Below are 21,727 nucleotides of genomic sequence, written 5' to 3' on the forward strand. Positions count from 1 at the left end.
GAAAAACCTATTTAACTTTAGTCAAGCCAAGGGGAAACACTACATTCTTCTTGGTAAATCCTTACCATAACACCCCAGAATCATGCACCGATATGCCCATTTTATAGATTAGAAAACTGAGGCAGAGAGACTTGCCCTAATTCACAAAGCCCAAGCCAGCCCCAAGTTCACATTCCTCCCACAGCTCCCAATCGCCCATACATGCAAATTATCTCTTACTGCGGTCAGAAACTGGTTCAACTGCATTACTCCCAATGGCTGCCTTGGCCATGCCTCATGCCTTTGAAGGCTCAGTGCAAGGACAGCACCAAGAGAAATAAAAGAGTCCAGAAAGTATCCGATCATAGAAATCAAGGCAACAAGAAGTGGGAAAAAGAAACTGAAAGCCAAAAGTCAAATGGCGCATTTAAAGAAAATTATATCTTATGACACAGAAAGGATACTGGTGACTTCCAAGAGAGAAATTTCAGCACAGCTGTGAGGATGAAAACAAGACAGCACAGGGTTAATGGAAGTGGCAGATGGATAAAAAGTACAGGTATGGGGTCACAGTTAAGTAATAAAAAGAAGAAAGTTTGGATACGGGTGGAAAAACAAAAATCTTTTCGTTTTCCAGTAATGAGGGAAAATATGTTGAGAACCTGAAGCAATTACTCTGGGTCTGATATATTTATAAAGGCGTCTATGTAGGTTGCTAATGTATACACAAGAAGTATATGGGTTTATAAGAATATTCTCTTTCTCTACCACACTTGGATCAGTCCCATCTCTAATAGGTACATTCATAATAGGGGCGCAGGGGACACTTAGCCCAGGGATCTGATTAGTGAGGAAGGGCACTGCTCTCAGCCTACTTGCCAGACCAAGCCGCGCTAGCTTGCTACCTTTTGAGGAGCTTCTACCATGGTCCTAGAGACAACACAGATGGTTTGTTTCGCCTGGGGTCTTAATCAGTTCAGGCTGCTCGAACGGTTCACCAAAGACTGAGTAGCTAAAATAACAGGAACTTACTTCTCACAATTCTGGAGGCTCAAAGGTCCAAGACTCAGGTACTGGCAGATCTGGTGTCAGTCAGGAACCCTCTTCCTGGTTTGCAGATGGCCGTCTTTTCACTGTTTCCTAACACCATATAGAGAGCGGAAAGGAAGTAAGGTCACCTGGGTCTCTTCTTTTAAAGCGCCAGTCCCATTCATGAGGACTGCCCTCCTGGCCTGATACCTCTACTAATATCATCATGCTGGCGGTTAGGATTTCAACGTACGAATTTGGGGGATGACGCAAACATTCAGTCCATACCACTTGGCAACATGGGTCAGAGTTTCTAGGGCTCCAAGGAAAGACGCTGACGTTCTTAAAAGGGTTTGTGGATGTGGCAGTAGTTGTCACATTTGAAGGTGATTGGTGTTTGCAGAGCATCGAAGAGGAAAGCTGTGGCTTTGCGTGATCTTTCCCTCTGATTGATACCTGTTTTCAAATACTGATCATTCGCCAGCCTGTGACAATCCCCAGCTGTTTGCTCTGAGGCCATCAGGCACAGATTTGATCAAACAAGGATATCTTTGTCTTATTAACTTTTTGTGTACATACATCTTGTCCAGCTACAGGCAGCTAATGCACCTAGAAGAAGCTAACCTATCTTTCTACCCTGGACATTCAGCACTCCTTAAAGCTATCCTCTTCTTTAAGCCAGACCCACACCTGATCAGTAGTTTGGTGGATTTATTCCTCTGCTCATTTCCTGTTCTTGGGGTCCGTTTCTCTCCTGTGGTTCTCCCCAGAGCAGGCCTCCTCTTGCCTCCATAGCTATCACCTGGCAAATGAACGCCTGTTGTTCCATTTTATGTTTACGATTCATCTTTCCCAGGGACCATCCTAAATCTGCTTTTCCTGGAAACACTCGCAGTGATATCTTTGTGCTCCAGGGCCCAAAAGAGGCCGAGGGGCAGGGAACAATTAACAGTCGAGATCAAGTGTTTTCAATTATATCTGTGCTTTCGGCTGGAAAGGAAACAACCAGCGCCTCAGTCCCGAGTGTGCACGGACACGTGGAGAATTTTTTTACCGAAATGTGCAACAGACACACTCAAAACGCCACAAATTGGTATCAGAAGTAGGTGAAACAACTAAGTATAAAAAAGTATATCTGGTCCAATTGTGGATAAAACGTCCCCTGAACCAAGTCAGCTCCTAAAAATGTTATTAGAGGACAGGAGGAATTTCATGTCAAGGAAAAGATCGAGCAATCCAGGATATCTGTAGCCACAATGCTACGAAATGTTCTGAGGGTATTTGAAAAGTTAAAAGTTTTTCAGATTCCTATTTAAGGTCATTGGTTAGAAATGAGTATGTTCCCATTGTTGGTCATACTCGGGCGTTGTTGAGGTTCATTGTCTCCAAAAACTGTCAAGGTCACTAAGTGATGAGAGGCCCTGGGTGGTGCTGGGAGCAAGAGGAGCTGGCCTGAGGACCCGGCCTGGGGACCTGCCCAGGATGCAGCTGCACTGACCACGTGGCAAAAGGGAGAGGCTGATGTCCTTGGCCTGGTCAAAGAGAAACGCAGTTTTTATAGTTGTTGGTCTCCCACATACACATACTCAAAAGATCCGTTCCTGGGCGTGCGCCTTTTACACTCCATTTGAAAAGCTACACACTGAAGGAAGATTTATCCATTTTAAAAGGCCGTCTGTGTACAACGTGAAACCTGCTTGTGTCCTTCTGGCTTACAACATTGCTCTGGCGAAGACTGCCTGAGCAAGGCCTCTTACTGTTTGCCCTTAGACCATCCGGCCTCAGAGCAGAGAGGGGCAGGTGGTGGGTGCAATCTGTGAGCTATCCTACAGCCTAATGAGGCAGGAGAATAAAGGTTCCCTGTGTGGAATGTTCTTCTGAGGAGGCGCTTTGCAGAGTCCGGCAAGTCTGAGGAGACTGTCAAGTGAGTCTCCCACGCTCCTCTGGCTGTAGGAGTGAACTGTCAGTCAGTGACACAAAGTGACCATGCCACAGGCTCAGCCTCCCCCTGGACCGGTGAGCAAGGGCTGTGCTTATTCCCAAGACCAGACTCCTCTCAGCTAAAGTGACCTCTCCCCCAGCCTGCTTCGGTCTGCAAAGGAGTGTCCCCTGGAAGCTGGTAACCACGGAGGAAGACAAAGAGAGGGTCAGCCTGCGCAAGGGGGCCGCATGAAGGAAAGGAGCTAGGGGGCAAGGCAGGGATGCCATTAAGCTGGCTCTCCCAGGGCCTTCAAAGAAAGCTTTAGAACTAAGATAGAGGATTCAGAGAGCTGTGCTGTGGGCAATTGAAGGCTGAAGGTGTGCAGACCAGCTGGTACAAAAGCAAAGAGTAGAGCTGGACCTGGGAGCAGCACCCCGCGGCTGTTACTGAAAAATTCACAGGCAAATGTCAGCTCCACCTGCAAGCATTATGGAAAGGGTAGAGATGACGGTGTCTTACTTTTATTAACATATATGAACACCAGGCTTTCTGATCAGGTGGGAACAGCAGGGATGAATCATCTCCTGTCTCCAGTATCAGCTGTGGTGTTGGGCTGTGTGTGTGTGTGTGTGTGTGTGTGTGTGTGTTTTCCTGGGTGCAGCAGACAATTGCTGCACATTCTTCAGGGTGGAATTAATAAATTAGATAGTCTGGAACAGAAAAATGTTACCAGTGGGCAGAGGATCTGGGGGAAATATTAAAATGATGTAGGAGCAGGTGGTTGCAGTGTGCCATGCTGGGAGCTATAAATGCAGACAGCACAGGGAACGAGTCCGGAGTCATAGCTCGAGCATATCCCCGTAAAGGACATCTTTCCTAAGCCAGCAGGCAGAGCGTGAACTCACACCCACCCCCCGGGTGTCCAGCGTGGTACCCCCTTTCCCCATGAGCGTGCACAGTGGTGGGCATACTCTCGCAGAGCTGATTACCCTAAGATTCCTTTGATACCCTAACATACCTTAATTACATTCCTCAAATGCAAGTGTGCAAAGGATCATGCGGGAACTTACACATTATTATATGAACATATTTTCGGAGTCCTGCCTACCCCACTGGAGATCTGAGTCAGTACATGAGGGATGGGGCTCAGAATAGTGAATTTTTCAAGCTCCTCAAAACTTTGAGAAAACAGTTTTAGCTAAACCAGGCTAACACCGAAAGAAATTAAGCAATAAACATTTCCTTCAGACTGTACTGTTTTCTTCCCTCGAGGGTTTTGTACTGCCAGCTCCCAGGGACCGTCCATAGATAAGAAGTGGTCTCAGAAATTTGCTGCTGATACACATTTCCATCTTAGATTAAGTTTAAGTCAACATGTTACCTATCTTAGGAGTATTCGGGATGTACAGCACAATGCTTATTTTAGAACGGGAGGTTGTACAGTCAGGTGAAGGATTTCTCACAGCAACTGGGAGAACAAGACTGTCCTGCTGCTCCCAGAAATCACAGAGAACCCAGCACAGCCTAGAGATAAGCCAGGCTCTAGATGTACGTGACCTCTTACTGAGATCATACCACCACCAATGGAATCCACTATATCTTCCTATCTTGGTCTGTTCAGGCTGCTGTAATGAAAATACCATAGATTGAGTGGCTTAAAGAACAAACGTCTAACTCTCACAGTTCTGGAGGTTGTCTGAGATCATGGTGGTGGCAGATTTAGGCTAGTGAGGACCAGCTCCCTGATTCATAGACGGACGTCTTCTCATTGTGTTCTCACGTGATAGAGGAACAAGAGAGATCTCTGGGGTCTGTTTATAAGACCACTAATCCCATTCACGAGGCAAAACCTTCACCTCCAAAACCATTGCCTTAGGGATTAGGTTTCAAGATACGAATTTGAGGGGGCGCATTCAGCGTACGACACCTCCAAAGCCAGACTCCTATTAGTTAAGGCAGAGGGCCAGGAGAGCAGAAAGAGTTTTTGTCAGGCAGTCCAACCTGGTCTTCGATGTTATCTTCAAACACATACTTGAGCTTAACCAGAGTCTGGTAAAAAGTTTCCCCACTGTCTCTGGCAGTGGACAGGCTCATCAATGTGTCATCAGCAAGATGCTGTCTGTCACAGGCAATCACCCTAATCATTGCTAGGCACACAAATCACAGTAAGTGTTCATGCATAAAGTGAAACTGATTAGAGAAAACAAACTTCACCAAGAGATCCATTCAAGATCAGATTTCTTCATATGGAATCACTGGTACGTACGCATCTTTATTGGGCTGGGGGGTATCCTGGCACATGGAGAAACTGTCCTCCATAAAACCCAACCACAATGATCTGCCATCCACCCATCTCTGGGCCACATGCGAAGCCTGCCTTTTTCCCGATAAAAGCACCCTTTATTCCCTGTAGCTACCAAAGAAAAGCAATACAAATTAATTAGCACCTTTTCCATTTTGTCCTCATCATTCGAAATCCAATTAGATCTAAGTGGAAGGGGGCCTTGCTCTTGTGGACAGTCTCACTGTGCTTAAGGATGGCTTGGTGGTTGAACTAGGTAAGGAGGCCAGCAAGATAAAATGACCTTTAATTTACAACCTTATCTAAGTGTCAAAAACAAAGTATTGTTGAGAAAATCAGTAGTGGTTACCAAAACCAAAGGAAAAAAATGTGCTTAATACTTCCAAGATGGCAAGAATTATGCTTCTTTTGTTGTTTACAAGAAAGGAAATGGGAGGGGCGCCTGGGTGGCTCAGTGGATTAAGCCGCTGCCTTCGGCTCAGGTCATGATCTCAGTGTCCTGGGATCGAGCCCCGCATCGGGCTCTTTGCTCAGCGGGAGCCTGCTTCTCTCTCTCTCTCTGCCTGACTCTCCGCCGACTTGTGATCTCTCTGTCAAATAAATAAATAAAATCTTTAAAAAAAAAAAAAAAAAGAAAGGAAATGGGAATAATGGTCACTGTATATGTTACTATTTACTGAGCACATAATATGTATGTGCTGACTTACAAGTTTACATAAATGATCTCTTTTAATTTTTAGAAATGTTCAATGAGTATGTTACATTTATTATTCTCATTCTACACATGAGAAATAATTGGGGGGCTTTTGTGGGGGGAATTCAGTTCAACTGATGTGTAAGAAGCTATAGATAAAAAAGTTCACCAGGGTCCAGGTCTCCTTTATAAAATAACGAAGGCAAAAAATTTTGAGACTCCAATAGCTTTCCTAACACCTAATGCAAAGCAGAGCAAGGTCTCAGACACAGGTATGTTGATGCCAAAGCTCGCATTGTTAAGGACTGCACTAAAGTGTTTTTTACATGGTTTTATTGTTTGGATAAATCAACAGTGAGGGACGTTATAGTCCACATGTTAAGAGCATATATGGATTACTTTTTTAAATATCTCTTACTGCCATATACTTGGGGCAACTCCCATCAAATAAATTGATAACTGCTATATGTTTCCTCACACTGAAAATAGTCTTAAAGTTGGGACATTTAAGGAGTTGATAAGCTATAATTTGATTTGTTGTTGATGAAACACGTGAATCATGGGCTCAGGAAGTTAAAAGCCATGTTAGTCATCTTCCGTAGAACCCCAGATCCAATGCAGGAATTCTATCTGCAGTATCCCTGGTAGAAAATCTTACTAGCTCAGACAACAGGCACTTTTCTTATTAATGCTTTAAGATTCAAATCAAGAAGTAACTTCTGTAGGCTCTCCCTGATGGATAAAGTAGGGTTTCTTTTAATGTTTATAACTGATTAGGGTGCAGTTTACATAAAAGATGATCATACAATATTTTCTCATATTTTCTTCCTGCCTTTTTAAAAAAAAATCTCAAATAGCCAACATATAGTACAACACTAGTTTTTGATATAGTGTTCAATGATTCATTACTTGCGTATAACATCCAGGGCTCATCACATCACACGCTCTCCTTAATGCCCGTCACGGAGTTTCCCCGTCTCCCCCACCCACCTTCCTTTCTGCAACCCTCAGTTTGTTTCCCAGAGTCAAGAGTCTCCTATGGTTTGTCTCCCTCTCTGATTTCTTCCCATTCAGTTTTCCCTCTTTTCCCCTATAGTCCTCTGTGCTATTTCTTACATTCCACGTATGAGTGAAACTACATGATAATTGTCTTTCTCTGATTGACTTATTTCACTTAGTCTAAGTTCCATCCATGTCCATGTAAATGAGTAAGTACTCATCCTTTCTGAAGGCTGAGTAATATTCTATTGTATATATGAACCACATCTTCTTTATCCATTCATCTGTTGAAGGACATCTCAGCTCCTTCCGCAGTTTGGCTATTGTGGACATTGCTGTTAAGAACACTGGGGCGCACGTGCCCCTTCTTTTCACATCTATATCTTTGGGGTAAATACAAAGTAGGGCAATTGCTGGGTCGTAGGGTAGTTCTGTTTTCAACTTCTTAAGGAATCTCCATACTGTTTTCCAGAGTGGCCGCACCAGCTTGCATTTCCACCGACAGTGTAAGAGGGGTCCCCTTTCTCCACATCCTCTCCAACATTTGCTGTTCCCTGTCTTGTTCATTTTAGCCATTCTAACTGGTGTAAGGTGGTATCTCACTGTGGTTTTGACTTGTATTTCTCTAATGACAAGTGATATGGAGCCCTTCTTTCATGTGTCTCTTGGCCATTTGTGTGTCTTCCTTGGAGTCCAGCTTCTTTGAGATATATTTAACATAGTATAATACTGTGTAAGTTTAGGCGTGTAATGGGATAAATGTAAATTTGAAAAATATATATATATTGTGGTAAGAACTTTCAAGATCTAATCTCTCAGCAACTTTCAAGTTTACAATGTTGTTAACTATTAACTACAGTTCACATGCTGTGCATCAGATCCCCAGCTGGCCAGGCTCCACATTCAAGTGGGGACACCAGTGGGCTCCCCAGTTAGACAGGGTTGCGGACTATGTTCAAGGCCAGCAGCTGTGCTCTCTACAATGCTCTCTGGGCAGGCTGGGTTGCAGGTTATGTTCCCTAACAGGTCAGTACCACTGGCTGGATTCTGCAGTTGGGCAGGGCTGTGGGCGACACTTCATGGTTGCTCCTGGCCTGGTAGGGCCTCAGACTGTGCTCCCTGACCAGACAGTGCTGCCAGCCATGCTCTGCATTCAGGTGGGGCCAGAGGCTGTGTCCTGAAGCTGGACATCACCCTCGGATAAGCTGTTAGCTGTGTTCTACTGATGGGCAAGGTCACTGGCTGAGATCTTTGTTTGGGCGGGGCTGCCAGCTGCCCCCAACACATGAGTGGGGCTGAAGGTTGTGCTATGCAGTTGTGCAAAGTCTCTGTCTGGGCTCTGGTCTCCGATGGAGTTATAGGCTATGGTCCACAACTACGTAGGGTCACTGACTTGGTTCTCTGTAGGCTTTGTTCATTAACTGGGTAGGCCAAATGCTGGGCTTCATTCAGTGCTAGCTGGACTCCATGGATACATGTTACCATAAGATAGGACTTGGGGCTGCTCAGGGTCACTCTGCAGGCTCACTGGTTTTGTGCTTCCTGAGGCTATGTTCAACTACTGGGCAGGACTGCTGTGTTGGCTCTCTGTGAATTTGTTCCCCTGTCCAGGTAGAGCTGTACAATGGGCTTCCTGGCTAGTATGGCCTATTGGATGAGGATCCAAATCAACCACAACTGTTAACAGAGTTCCCTGGCTGGATGGGCTAGCAGCTCAGCTCTGCAATGGGCAGAGTTACTGGCTGGGATCTCTGCTCCGGCACTTCTGCAAGGAGCAGCACAGTGCACCAAGATCTGAGCTCTGATTACGGTCAGCCCTGCCCCTCTTTTCAATCCCTGATTCCCCAGTGGTAGAGTTCCACAGACTCCTCTAGTGATCCCTGAGACATGAAACTGATAACACCTCCTGGGAAGAGTCCCACAATGCTGGGGAACCTTGATACCACCTTAAGTTATTTTCTTCCCACTAGAAGACCATACACACAGTGGGACTCTCTTAGTGCAACTCACCACCAGCCTGGGGCAAGGATATGCAGTCAAAGTTAATCTATTTCTCTTATTCATTTAATGTGGTTCTTCAAGGTTTCTATTGTCTAAGGGGGCTGCTTCAGTCTTACCCCTGGGTTCTGGAATTTTCACAAGAGTGTCTTATCTATGGATAGTCTCTAGTTAGTCTCTTTGCAAAGGAAACCTGAAGTCTGGAATGACCTATGTCACCATCTTGATGATGTCACTCTTCTGTCTTCTAATTAACGCAGTGAATTATATTAATTGATCTTTCAAAACAAATCAATCTTTTGTGTCTACAACATTTGACTATATTGTCTTTTTTCTATACTGCTAGATTCAATTAGCTAATTTTTGTTAAAGATTTTTGCATCTATATTCATAAGAGAATTTGGTCTGTAATTTTCCTTTCTTTTAATACCCTTGTTAAGTGTTGCAATTAAGGTGAGATGGTCCCATAGAAAGAATGAGAAAAAGATTCCTCATTGAATTTTCTCTGTAAGAGCTTGTCCAAGGTTAGTGCTCTTCTTTCTTGAGTGAACAAAAGAATTCACTGGTGAAGTCATGCACATCTTTGAAAAATATTTTTTAATATCAGAATTCCATTTCATCAACAGATAAAGGATTATTCAAATTGTCTACTTCTATTAGCATTGGTATGTGATATTTTTCATATAATATTGTCCATTTTCTTTAAATTTTTAAATTTCTTCATCTAAAGTTCAAACATTCTTTTTATCTATAAAGTAAAACCTAGTGTGCTCTCTCCCTTCCTCTGCTGTCTTTCCCTCCTTCCTTTATCATGGTTGGTAGTTAAAAATTTTCAATTTCAATAATCTTTAAAGAAAAAACAAAATATTTATCTTTGTTAATTTTCTCCCATGTATCATTTTTTCTGTATCATTTATCTCTCTGCCCTTATTTCTTTCTATTTTCCATAGCTTTGATTTGCTCTTCATTCTCTACTTTCTTGAAATAAAAGTTTAAATATTTATTTTCCTCTTAATTTTCTTTAAATGCATTTCAGCTAAAAATTTTCCTGCAAACACTAATTTAGATTCATTCTAAAAGTTTTCATATGCTAATATTCCTTGTCATTCCATATAAAATATTTTCTGATTTCCATTTTGATTGCTTATTTTACCCAGGGATTAGTTAAAAGATTGTTGTTTAATTTCAGTGAACTTGAGGATTTCCTCATCATGTTTTTGTTATTTGTTTCTGGCTAAATGTCAACGTCATCCTAGAACAGACTGAATCATTTGAAATTTTTGAGGCTTTCTTTTGGCCCAACATACAGTCAATTTTGGCATGTGCACATGAAATGATCTGAATTCTATTAAAGCTGATTCCGTGTTCTATGTATGTCAACTGAGTCAGGTTTATTAATTTTTTTGTTCGGCTCTATCCCATTACTGAGTTTCTGTGTGCTTGTTAAATCAACTTCAATTGTAGGAATTTTCTAATGTCATTTTAGTTCTGCTTTGAATTTGTTCATTTTCTGCTCCTCTATTTTGTAGCTATAATGTTGAGTGCATATAAATTTCATACTAGAATGTCGTTCTATGGATGAACCTCCTTACTAGGAAATACTCTTGCTTCTTGCTATTTGTGTCTACTTTGTCTCTTAGTTTGGCTATTTTCTCTTGACTGGTGGTTAAAACATTTTTCCACCCTTTGACTTTAAAACTTTCTATGTCCTTCAAGTAGTCTCTGTCTCTGGTCAGCAACATAATGGGACTTTTAATTGTTACTCAGTCTACCTTAGATTTTTATTGCAGCATTCAGTCCATTTATAGTTAAAGTAATTTCTAATAATAGGGCCATTTCTACTGTTTTATCATTCATTTTCTATTTTTCCCACTTGTTCACTTTTTCTCCATTCTTCTTTTGGTTTAATCATATATTTTATTATTCTGTATTTTCTTTCTATCAAGTGTACTCACATATTCTCATATTCTTCTATTAGCAATACTCATAGATCTTACAAAACACATCCTTGAATTACACAGTTAACTCAGTTTATTACATTTACCACTTTGTAGTACTGTCAATGCATTAGGACTTTCAAGCTCCTGACTTTTATTGTTGTCATACATTTTAGTTCTACATATAAATGCATCTCCACAGATATTCAATATTCAAATATCCTTGCATATACATATACTCAGGTATTTATTAACATACCTATCATACATTTATCTTTTATCCTTTCTGGTATTTTTCATTCTCTCCTAAATTTCTTTGTCTCCATCTATGATAATCTTTCTGCCTGATGAATTTTATTTAGGTTGTCTCTTACTGCAGGCTTACTGAAGAAAAGTTCTCAAAATCTTTGAAAACATTCATGCTATTCTGAAGGATATTCCTGCAGAATGCATAATTCTATTTGACAGTTATTTTCATTCAGCACTTTAAGATACTATTCCACCACAATCTGGCTTCCACTGTGTTTTTAAAGAAGTCAGCTAACAATCTAATTTTATTTTCTTTGAAAGTAATGTGACTTTTCTCTGGATGCTTGCAAGGTTCTTTTCTTTTAGTATATCTTCCAGATTTATTGGGATATGCCCATATCTGTTTCTCCTACTTTATATTCACTACATTCTTGAATCATTGGGCTGATGAATTTTAATTGTGAAAAATTTTAATCATTATCAAATATTACTGCTGTCCCATTCTGTGCTCTCCTTTTAGGGCTCCTCTTATATACAGAGGATGTTTCAGATTTTTTTTTTAAGATTTTATTTATTTCTTTGACAGACTGAGATCACAAGTAGGCAGAGAGGCAGACAGAGACAGAGAGAGAAGCAGGCTCTCCACTGAGCAGAGAGCCCGATGTGGGGCTCAATCCCAGGACCCTGAGATCATGACCTGAGCCGAAAGCAGACGCTTTAACCCACTGAGCCACCCAGGCACCCTGTTTGGATGTTTTCTAATGACCTGCTTTAAACTGTGTTCAGTTTTACCCGTGTTCTATTATATCCAGACACTTCCACATCCTGTGTTTTGTTGTTGTTATTACTGTTACTGTGGTCTTAGTTGTAGAATGATTATTTGATTTTTATAAATATCCTTTATCTATCTGGTCCTTGCCTCTAATTTCTTTAATATATTATTTATAATACTTTGCTAATTCAGTGACCTAGATCATCCATGGACTGACATCTATTTATCTGCCTCTTCTCTTAATTACTGGTCATATTATCCTGCCTTTTCACAGGTCTACTAATTTTTAATTGTATGCCAGGTATAATGAATAAAAGAATCAAAGAGAGTCCAAATTATTTCATATTTCACTGAAGAGTGCTTTCTCCACATTTAAGTAAATACGAAGAGGACATGATCATCTCAATCCAATTAGAAACTCTTTTGGGATAAAACTAGATTACAATATTTATAATATACAGTACACTTCTGATTCTTAATGCTCTAAGTACATGCATATTCTAGATTTTTTTATTAGAACCCTGATAGGACTCTGTCTACCAAGCCCAGAACAGTAGATGTTGTCTGTCTCTACTCTTCGTAAGTTTCAGTCACTCCATCCAGCCCCCAAGCCAATGTTTTGAATTCCTGGCAGGTCTATGCAAGCTCCCTTACTAGCAGACCTAACTTCTTAAGCACCAGGAATCTCTGGATATTTTACTTCACATTTCAGTAGCTTTTAGCTTAGCTCCCTTGTTACTCCAGAACTTGTTTGGAGAAAACAAACGTTTGAGTCCCCTCAAGTTTCCAAATTGCCACACCACTCCCACTGAAGAACTAAAAGCTAAGGTCGTTATTTCTCCCCACAGCAGAGTCCTGCTGCTTTAGCAAGACTAGTCCTCTGATCAAGCCCCAACTCGGCAGATGACGCAGGCTGGACAATGGCTGGAGGTAGGCAGCTTACTTCTCTCTCAAATTATGGTTTATCTCATCTCTGTTACTTCCACAGCCCTCTCATGAACACAGAAATATGCATTTTGTAATCTATCCATCCATTTGAAGCTGCTGCCATGGAAACATCACTCCATTGGCATCGACTATATCCTGCCCAGAAGCAGAAATCTATAATGCCCTACCTAGAAGCAAAAAAAAAAAAAAAAGAAACCAACCCAATTTAGGAATCCTTTGGTTGCAAGTAGTAGCAACCCAATGCAAACTGCCATATATTTAAAAAAAAAAAGGGGGGGGGGGAATTTATCATTTCACCTAATTGGAAAGTTCATGTGTATAAGACTGGCTTCAACTACAGGTAATATAAGAATTAAAAAAAAAAAAATTCATTGGCTGCCATCAGTATTGTGCTCATTCCTGTCTTAGCTATCACCTATCACCCAAACTAAATGGATTAAAAGTGGGTGATGCATGATTCCCCAGAGAAAAATTTGCATCATCTTATTAGAGGAAAGAGGAGTACATCATAGACAGTAAGAGCAAATGCCCATTACGCCTGACAAGTCCAGCTGTCATTCAACTATTTATCTTCTCAATTGCCGTAGCTTCTATCAGCCATGTAAGACGGAAACGCATTACTTTGACTTGTGTATTGCTAGAGTTAAACTGAAACTTTGCTCCTGATATTCTTTTGGTATCCAAAGCCTTCAAATTCATGCCGGATTGCAAACAGATACTTAATAAATACTTATGGCTTGGTTCGTCCTGGGGTGTGTTACCTGACTGCCTTTCGCACAGCAGGCTAGCCACTGAAGAAGGTCTAGTTTCTCAGTTTTCAGCTCTAATCATGTGCTAACGCGTGCTGCCAGAAGACAGCACTTTAAAATAAGCTGTGGGTTACTGTGCTATATTTTATGCAGTATTCTTTTGAAGAAAAACTAAATGAGAAAAACGGGTGAGGGTGCCCAGCTAATCCTGAGCCGTTTCACTGACGTGCTCTACTGGGTTCCACTTGCCCTCATTTGCTGTGACATTGCGCGTCCCATTTTCCACCTTCCAGGCAGGCAATTATGGGAAGGACTTTAGTGAGGCTCTCCAAAAGAGGAGACCGTGGGCTGAACGGAGCAATGTCAGAAAGGCAGCCCCAGTTCCTCCCAACTACTTGGCATGTCTCTCCCAACAAAGGAAATGGTTTTGAATTCTTTCTTTCACCTGCTTGCTGCCAGATATCTCATAGAAGAGTCTACATTTTGAGCCTGAGCTTGAAACTACAAACTGGCTTATACAGTCAGTGAAGGGTTGGAATTAGCAGACCATGTTATTTCCAGGGTGTGTGCAGATCCCATAGTGGCTGTGTTGACTAAAGGCATTTGAAAAAGAAAGACCTAAACAAATGAATAAATTAGAGCAAATGCACAGTGTGATGATAAAGAACATAGTCGCTGGAGTCAGAATCTTGGCTCTGCTGCTGGGCGGCCTTGGGCCTCAGAGTCCTAATTTGTATCACAGAGCTATTGTGATTAATTGGAATAATGCATGTGAAGTGCTTAGCATGATGCCAGGCATAACCAATAATGAATAGTTATTATTGATATTTTCATTGAATTGTACAGAAAACTTTAGAGATAGCACCGCCAACTATTCATCACCATGGTAATAAGCTGGTGTGGCAACGGCCACAGATAAGTCCAGAAAAGGCTTAAGGATTATCCAAATACTATGTCCATAGTATTTTATACTACATTTTATCCAAATACTATGTCCATAGTATTTTATGCTACATTTTATACTATGGACATAATACTATAGACAAATACTATGTCCATAGTACTTTTTCCCTGCACGTTAAAATGCCCGACCAAATTGTTTTGAATGTCTATAGACCCAAGGGCAGAGGTCATCATTAAAAGTTACTGCCATTAATTATGACAGGGGAAAAGTTAGATGTATATTCCTGTGAGTGCCTGTGTTGCTCAGAACTCATACAAATGCCAAAATCTCCTTAGACTACTGCATGCAAATCCTTACAATAAACATCATCTCTGCACCCCCCAAAATAATTAGGATGAAGGTATGTGGAATGACTTGTAATTTATTAATTTACCTACCCCACATCTGTTTTTCATCCATAACTCATCCTACACTGAAAGCAACTAGCCAATTATGCAAACTCTATGCATTTTCTCTATCCCGAGTTTTGACTTCTCTCCTCTCTGTTTTGAACCTCAATCCTGAGAACATCCTGTTCCCCTACTTATCACAGACACTGATTCATTCATGACTGATTTTATGAGACTGACACACTACCTACTGTGCTAACGAGGCACCTTCATGATTGATTTTAAAAACATACATAGTATGGACTAAACCCCGTGGTGCAGACATAAGAATACATGTCCTATTCACACTCCAAGGAGAAGGTGAGGAAACACAGTATTTTAGCACGACAGAATAAATGTGCATAGCCTGTAAGATAGTAATGCAATCTGGGTCTTAAATGATGAATGAAGTTAAGTAGTCTGGCCAAGGAGGAAGAATTTCAGTGTGACCAAAGGTACAGAGGCAAGAAATAGCTCAGCATGGAAAGAAACTAAACACCATTTGATGTTGTTCAAATATGAAGTTCAAAGTTGTGAATGTCAAAGTGAATGCTGGAGAAGCAGACAAGGACTCAAGGCTACAGCTAGAGGCAATGAGGCTGCCTATGAACCCGTTCAATAATCCAGGCTAGAAACCCAAGGGGCTGAATGCAGTGGGAGCTGACAGAGAGGACCAGGCACAGTTATGTCAAGGGAAGATGAAAATTTAAATTTTTCTAAAATAATCCTTTTTGAGGCAAACATTTAAAAATGAGAGAAAGACAAAGGATAAAAAAAGAGAAACCAATGAGTCTACATAAAATGTACCCTAAGGTAGTTAAATTATTCCGGTCTCACATTTTACCAGATACCCAAGGCCCAGAAATTGTCCTGGCCTCTATCCCATTACCCTTTTATCCTGCGACCAATATGGAGTGGCACTGCAGCTAGCTGGATGGCTAGATGAGGAGGCTCCCTCATTCTTCTCTTCATAAGCACCATGGAGTCAGTTCTGCAGACCTTAGACTATGAGGCCATTGCTATGTGTCCTCCTTGTCTTCTATAACTGATGGCCCGGGAACCAGCTGCGAACTCTCAAGTGAGAAAACTGCTTCCTAAACCACTGCCCAACACCTTTTCTTGGGCTTCTGACCATTCTTCTTCAGGTTTATATTTACTTCTAACATCCTTCCTGATACCTTTTTTCAAAGTAGAAATTCTCGGACTTCCAACCAGAAGTTTAACAGAAGAAACATAAATCATGATGAGTTATACTATTCAGGGACAACTGTTTTTCTCACCTATGGTTCTAAACCAGGATCCTGCCAACTATGGCCCCATGATTCAAATCTGGCCCACTATTTAACAGGGTTTCAACAAAACACTATCATACTCATTCATTCAAGGATTCCCTCTAGTTTTATGCATTCTAGAGTGGCAAAGTTGAGTTGTTGTCCCAGAGAATTGAGACCATGTGTGCCAGAAATAGCTCACCCTAAAATATTTATCACATAGTCTTTTATAGTTTGTTGACCCCTTTTCTAAGCCATTATCAAGAATGATTTTCCTATGGTAGTCACATTTTTTTTTAGTAAATGCCCGTACGCTTAGAGCCTTTGGAACTCTATCCAGCTCCCTGCCAGAGCTGGTATGTCCCAACCTTAGAGCCTGTTTCCAATGTGAGAATAGTCCTCAGCTTTATCAGCTACCCCTCTCTCCCTATGGTCCACACTAGTGACCATCCAGAAGTCTATTAATAAATTCTACACAATTTCTACAGAAAATTGCTTTTCATATATGATATCAATTTTGAAAATTAGCCCAGCAGCAGGACATGGAGGAGCACTGAGTTGTTAGGCCTCTATGAAAAGGTGCAATTAATTTTTCCTCCTTTGTTCTCTTTTATACAAAGCATATCAGCAGACCTGAAGACACAAGAGAGGAGGCAAAGCTGAAATGCTTCAATAATCTATATACCACAAACCAATTCATAAGAACCAAAATTTAGCTGAACCAGCTTTTAAGACATATAAAATATCCTTCCTTTTCCTGTGATATAGTAAGATAATTTACATCTGTTTTTACTTAAAGAAGTATTTATTAAGGGACAATATTATTTAATAGTTCAGAACAAGAACTCTGGAGTTAAACTGCCTGAATCCAAATCCTCTCTTTGTCATCCACTTGCTTAAGTCACTTCTCTATGCCTCAGTCTTCTCACCTGTGAAATGAGGGTAATACTACGATCTACTCAGTAGGGTTTTATGAAGATTGTCTGAATCCATACACACAACATACATGGAAGACTATGGTACAGAAATGCTACCCATTACTGTTTTTATTTATTGCATTTTGTTTGTTTCTGTTCTCAACATTTAGGAGTATTTCCATTTAGAAGAGAACACGGCTACATTCTGGATGAATTTCTCCACATCTTCTCCCTGCTCAGCAGGTCTCTCTTATGCAGCTTCCTTCCCATTCCACCTGCCACACCGGCCATACTCACTTCCTCTCTTAACCCTTTCACTCATACTGCTCACATCTGAAGTTCCTCATCTTGGAAACTGGTCTCATCAAGAGCAGAACCAGGAGAGGAGAGGTGGAGAAGCCAAGACCTCGAAACAGTGGCTCTTTATCTACGTTTCCAATGCTCTCTCTGCCCACCCCGTGAGGGAAGGGACTGTGTCTTCCTCGTTCACATCTCAGTGCCAAGCCCCTAGAACAATGTCTCCTAAACAGGAGGTGCCCATGAATATTCATGGAAAGATGGATTAAAGTGCACAGGGAAGCAGAGGCTAGTGTGAGAGGGAAGCGTGAGGAAGGAGTGCTGAGTGCACCAGCAGCTGCTCCTCTGACCTCACAGTCAATGATCAATATGGAAAACGACTACACCAGAGGCACGTGGATTGTTGAAGACAGCAGCAGAAGGTGGCAGTGAAGCAAAAATTAGGGCATGACTTTCTGGGGAGAATGGCTTCAAGGTCAATCTTGGGAATATTAGAAGTTTCCAACTCCAGACATATACATATAAATAAAGGCACCAGCTAATTAGATCAGAATCACATATATTACCCTTAATTTCAGGTAAATAAGCACCATTTATACTTAATTGGTCAGATAATTTCTCATTCTTCTGGTGTTTGGTAATCGTTTATGTAGCTAACCATTTATTTGCAATTATTAATTCAAAATAAGCCTATGAAGAACATATTCAATACCACACATGCTACCACAGATGGGGCAATCTTTAAAAAAAAAAAAAAGGGTAGCATGTCATTCCTGCTCCTGTTCTGAAGGAAAGCCACTTAAAAGAGTTATTCAGAATGACAATGTAACATGCTAAGTGCTAATCAGGGCAAGGAAGAAAGGTCATTAGAGAACAGAGAAGGGAATTAGTATGTTCTCCTGCAAAGCAGACATCCGTGATGACTTTAGGAATAGAAGCTATTCATTGAACTTGGAAGCTGAAATCTGCCAGCCAGTGAAGGTGTGAAGTGCAGGTCAGACAGATGTGGATAGGGTGAGACAAAGCACATTTTGCAAATGGCAAATGATCTGAGTGCCTAGAATACAGAAATCATACTGCATGGCAGCAGAAGCTGAGGTAGAGAAGATGGCTGAGGCCAGATTGGTAAAGATTTAGCTGGCAAATGCACTGAAGTCATCAGAGAAACTGTAAGGAAAAGAGTGTTGTGTGAATCCCAGATAATTCAGCTCTGATGATTTAGGGAAATTCCCTGATTTCTGTTTCCATAGAAACAGAGCTTAGTTTCCTCACCTGTACAGCGCCACAACGGTGCCTCTCACTTACATTGCTGTGAGGACTGAATGAGTTAATATATGCAAAATATTTAAACATTGCAGACTCAATGCAATGTTTCTCAAGTAGTTGAGAAAACTTATTTCTTATCACTGTCTCCAAGAGTGACCTTCTCCTGTTAAGACATAGCTGGAAGATCTACCATTTCCTTACTCCTAGGTCACACAGAACAGTGCACTAACAAAATATATGCTCTGTCTTGAGTACTGTTCTGTCAAGACCCCATGCCAAAGTAAAAGCCGTGTTTGCTGAAAATACATCAGAGTGCTGAGAGCCCAGTGTGTGAGATGACAAATTATGGGCAGAACCAGCTATTAATCACTCATGCCAAACAAAAGAGAAGGCTGTCTACAAGTTTCTGCAAGGTGATTCCTTACGCCATTACCTAAACCAATATTATTTTATGCTGTGTTTTGCTCCCTTTAGGATTTCCTTCTGGAACATTTTTTGAAAGCAATCTTGCTCATCAGATTTGTCATAATTTTTAAAAACCTTCCTCCTCTGATGTTTTTCATCCTGCAGCTATCCCTGAACATCCTCAGTGCTGAAGTTCTAGGGATTGCCAGAAGAGAAAATGGATTTCCTTTATTATATGAAATCTGACCTTTAATTTTCCCCCTATATTATATTGGTATTGGATGTGGTTTTCCATTTTTGAAAGCACCAATATGGCAAAAAGAAAGTATCAGTGTCTGATATGCTAAATGCCAATTCTGGGAATTGAGTGCCCAGAGGCTAACCTGGAAATAGCTATCTTTGTTTACCCACTGCAACAACCTCAAATGAGAAATTATCTCATCATACTGCCCATCTAGGTTATAGTCCAGAGAGTGGTCCCTTAAAATGATTAAGCCTTGAAATAATTTGATTTGGGCCCAGAACATTTATATTGGCCCACATCAATATGTCACGGTGTTCCCCTTCCTACTCCACTCTGCTCTGCACAAGGTCAATCAGTAACATCAAAGTGCCACCTACTTGTCTTTCAAAGGGCCCTCAGTATCCCCCTTAGTCTGGATTTCACAGAACTTAAGTGATTTATTCATAAATTAAGAAGTGAAATAATGTCATTGCCTGGATTCTTTACCTGATGATGTTAGTATGAACTAGATTTATACCAACTTTTGTGTAAGAGATGCTTCAAAATCCCTAACAGACAAAAGAGAGAGTACAGCTAGCTGTGGATGCATACATGACACAGATGGATACAAAGTGCATTTCTAAATACAACCTCTAGGGGCGCCTGGGTGGCTCAGTCAGTTAAGCAGCTGCCTTTGACTCACGTCATGATCCTAAGGTCCTGGAATCGAATCCTGCATCAGGCTCCTTGCTCCGCAGGGAGCCTGCTTCTCTCTCCACCTCTGCCTGCTTGTGCATGCTCTCTCTCTCTCTCTCTCTCTGACAAATAAATAAAATCTTCAAACATCCTCTAACTTTTTTACTTCTGTGCCACAGGTGAAGTGGATTAGCAACAGGACTATTTTGCTCATTCATTCAATCACCTATTCATTTATTTCTTTACTAAGTTAATACCTGAGGAGAGCCATTCTATCACTGCATGCTTTCTTCTCTGTATTCTTATCACTCTTTGTAAGTCAATTATAGCATAATTCATTTTTAGTAGGTAACTCCTAAATATCTCTAAACTTAAGGAAAAGATGCACTGAGAATTTTTTGTGATGCTAAGATTAATGTCCAGTTAATTTAACTGTGGTATTTTTTACAGTAAAAATGTAGCAACAACCTAGATATTTAGCAGTGGAAAAATGGTTAAATAAATGATGGCACATGTGTACAATCCAAGTGCTGTAAAATCAGCTCAGTGCTCATGTGAAATGTTTAATGATGGCAAAATATTGGACATATGTTAGTAGAAAAAAGATATAAAAAAACTTTTTTCTCATTCCTCAAATAATTCAAGTTATAATTAAATATTCATGAATAAAATATACTGACATGTTAAGTGATCATTTCTGAATTAGACAATTAAGACTATTATCTGTTACCTTCTTTATATATAATAAGCATATATAACTTTTATAATCCCAAAACAAAACCACAGAGGGTTGCTTTTCATGTACGTGTGTGTTTTCAGTAAGCCCATTATGTGTATGATACTATGTTGTCTCTGTAAGGGAATCAAAAGAAAAATAAAATAGGCTGATTCTCCTGGAACTTATAATGGGGGACACCAAAGAGACAAATGATTTTTAAAAATAACAACACAAAAGAGGATTAAAGCTGGAACCGATAAACATATTATAGAGTGCTACCACTGAGAGAATTAAGAAATGTGGATTTTGTGGGGGCTCCGGAACAGGAAATATTGCACGGAGGCAGACACAGCTGGCTCTGAATAGGTGGAAGAAATGGGGAGACTAGGGAATGCATCAAAGCATGGGGTCAGTCCCTATTTTGTCTTCTTTAGGAATCTTTATTAGAGAAGAGTTTATGTTACATAGTCAGGGTTCAGTTAGAAAAGAAGAAGCCAGAAAAAGAAAAAAAGAAAAAGAGAAGCCATTCCATGTATTTTAAACAGAAAAAGGATAGAATACAGGAAATTAGGCACTTATGAACCACAGAAAGGCCTAGACAAAGTCAGATCTAGAGGTTAAGAACCTGCAGAAAACCAATAACACTTCATAGTTGCTCCACACATCTGGGGAAGGTAAATAGCAAAGGAAAACAGAGGTCATTATAAAACTCATCTCTGTAAAGCCCTAGTCTACTATGAAAGTAAGAATAAAATAGCTTCTGCCTCCTTTCTTTCCAAATCTTGTATAAGTGTGTCTACAAGGCAGAAGGTCAAGCTATCCAAAACACTAGAGACAAAGTAGTCTAGAAAATGTACTTCGCAGGCTTGTAGCCTTTGCCACAATGAATAAGTCAGAAAAACACATAATGAATGAATGCTGGGTATCTAACTCCTCACCCACATATTTACCACATATAATTACAAAAAGCCCTGAAAACCGGGGGAAAGAGTTTATCCTCAAAAATAAGCAAACAAAAAAAAGTT

The 21,727-nt window shown here is 40.7% G+C and overlaps 1 long non-coding RNA gene across 1 annotated transcript in view; it reads right to left on the reverse strand.

Moving 5' to 3' along the window:
* The window catches only part of LOC116586057, a 179,769-nt gene that overhangs the window by 109,015 nt on the left and 49,027 nt on the right, over positions 1 to 21,727 (reverse strand). The window contains exon 6 of the long non-coding RNA XR_004283872.1: positions 1,012 to 1,119. This is a non-coding gene — a long non-coding RNA (uncharacterized LOC116586057). The remainder of the gene's footprint in view (positions 1 to 1,011; positions 1,120 to 21,727) is intronic.

Source organism: Mustela erminea, chromosome 3, assembly GCF_009829155.1.
Source record: "Mustela erminea isolate mMusErm1 chromosome 3, mMusErm1.Pri, whole genome shotgun sequence".
Classification (NCBI taxonomy): Eukaryota; Metazoa; Chordata; class Mammalia; order Carnivora; family Mustelidae; genus Mustela; species Mustela erminea.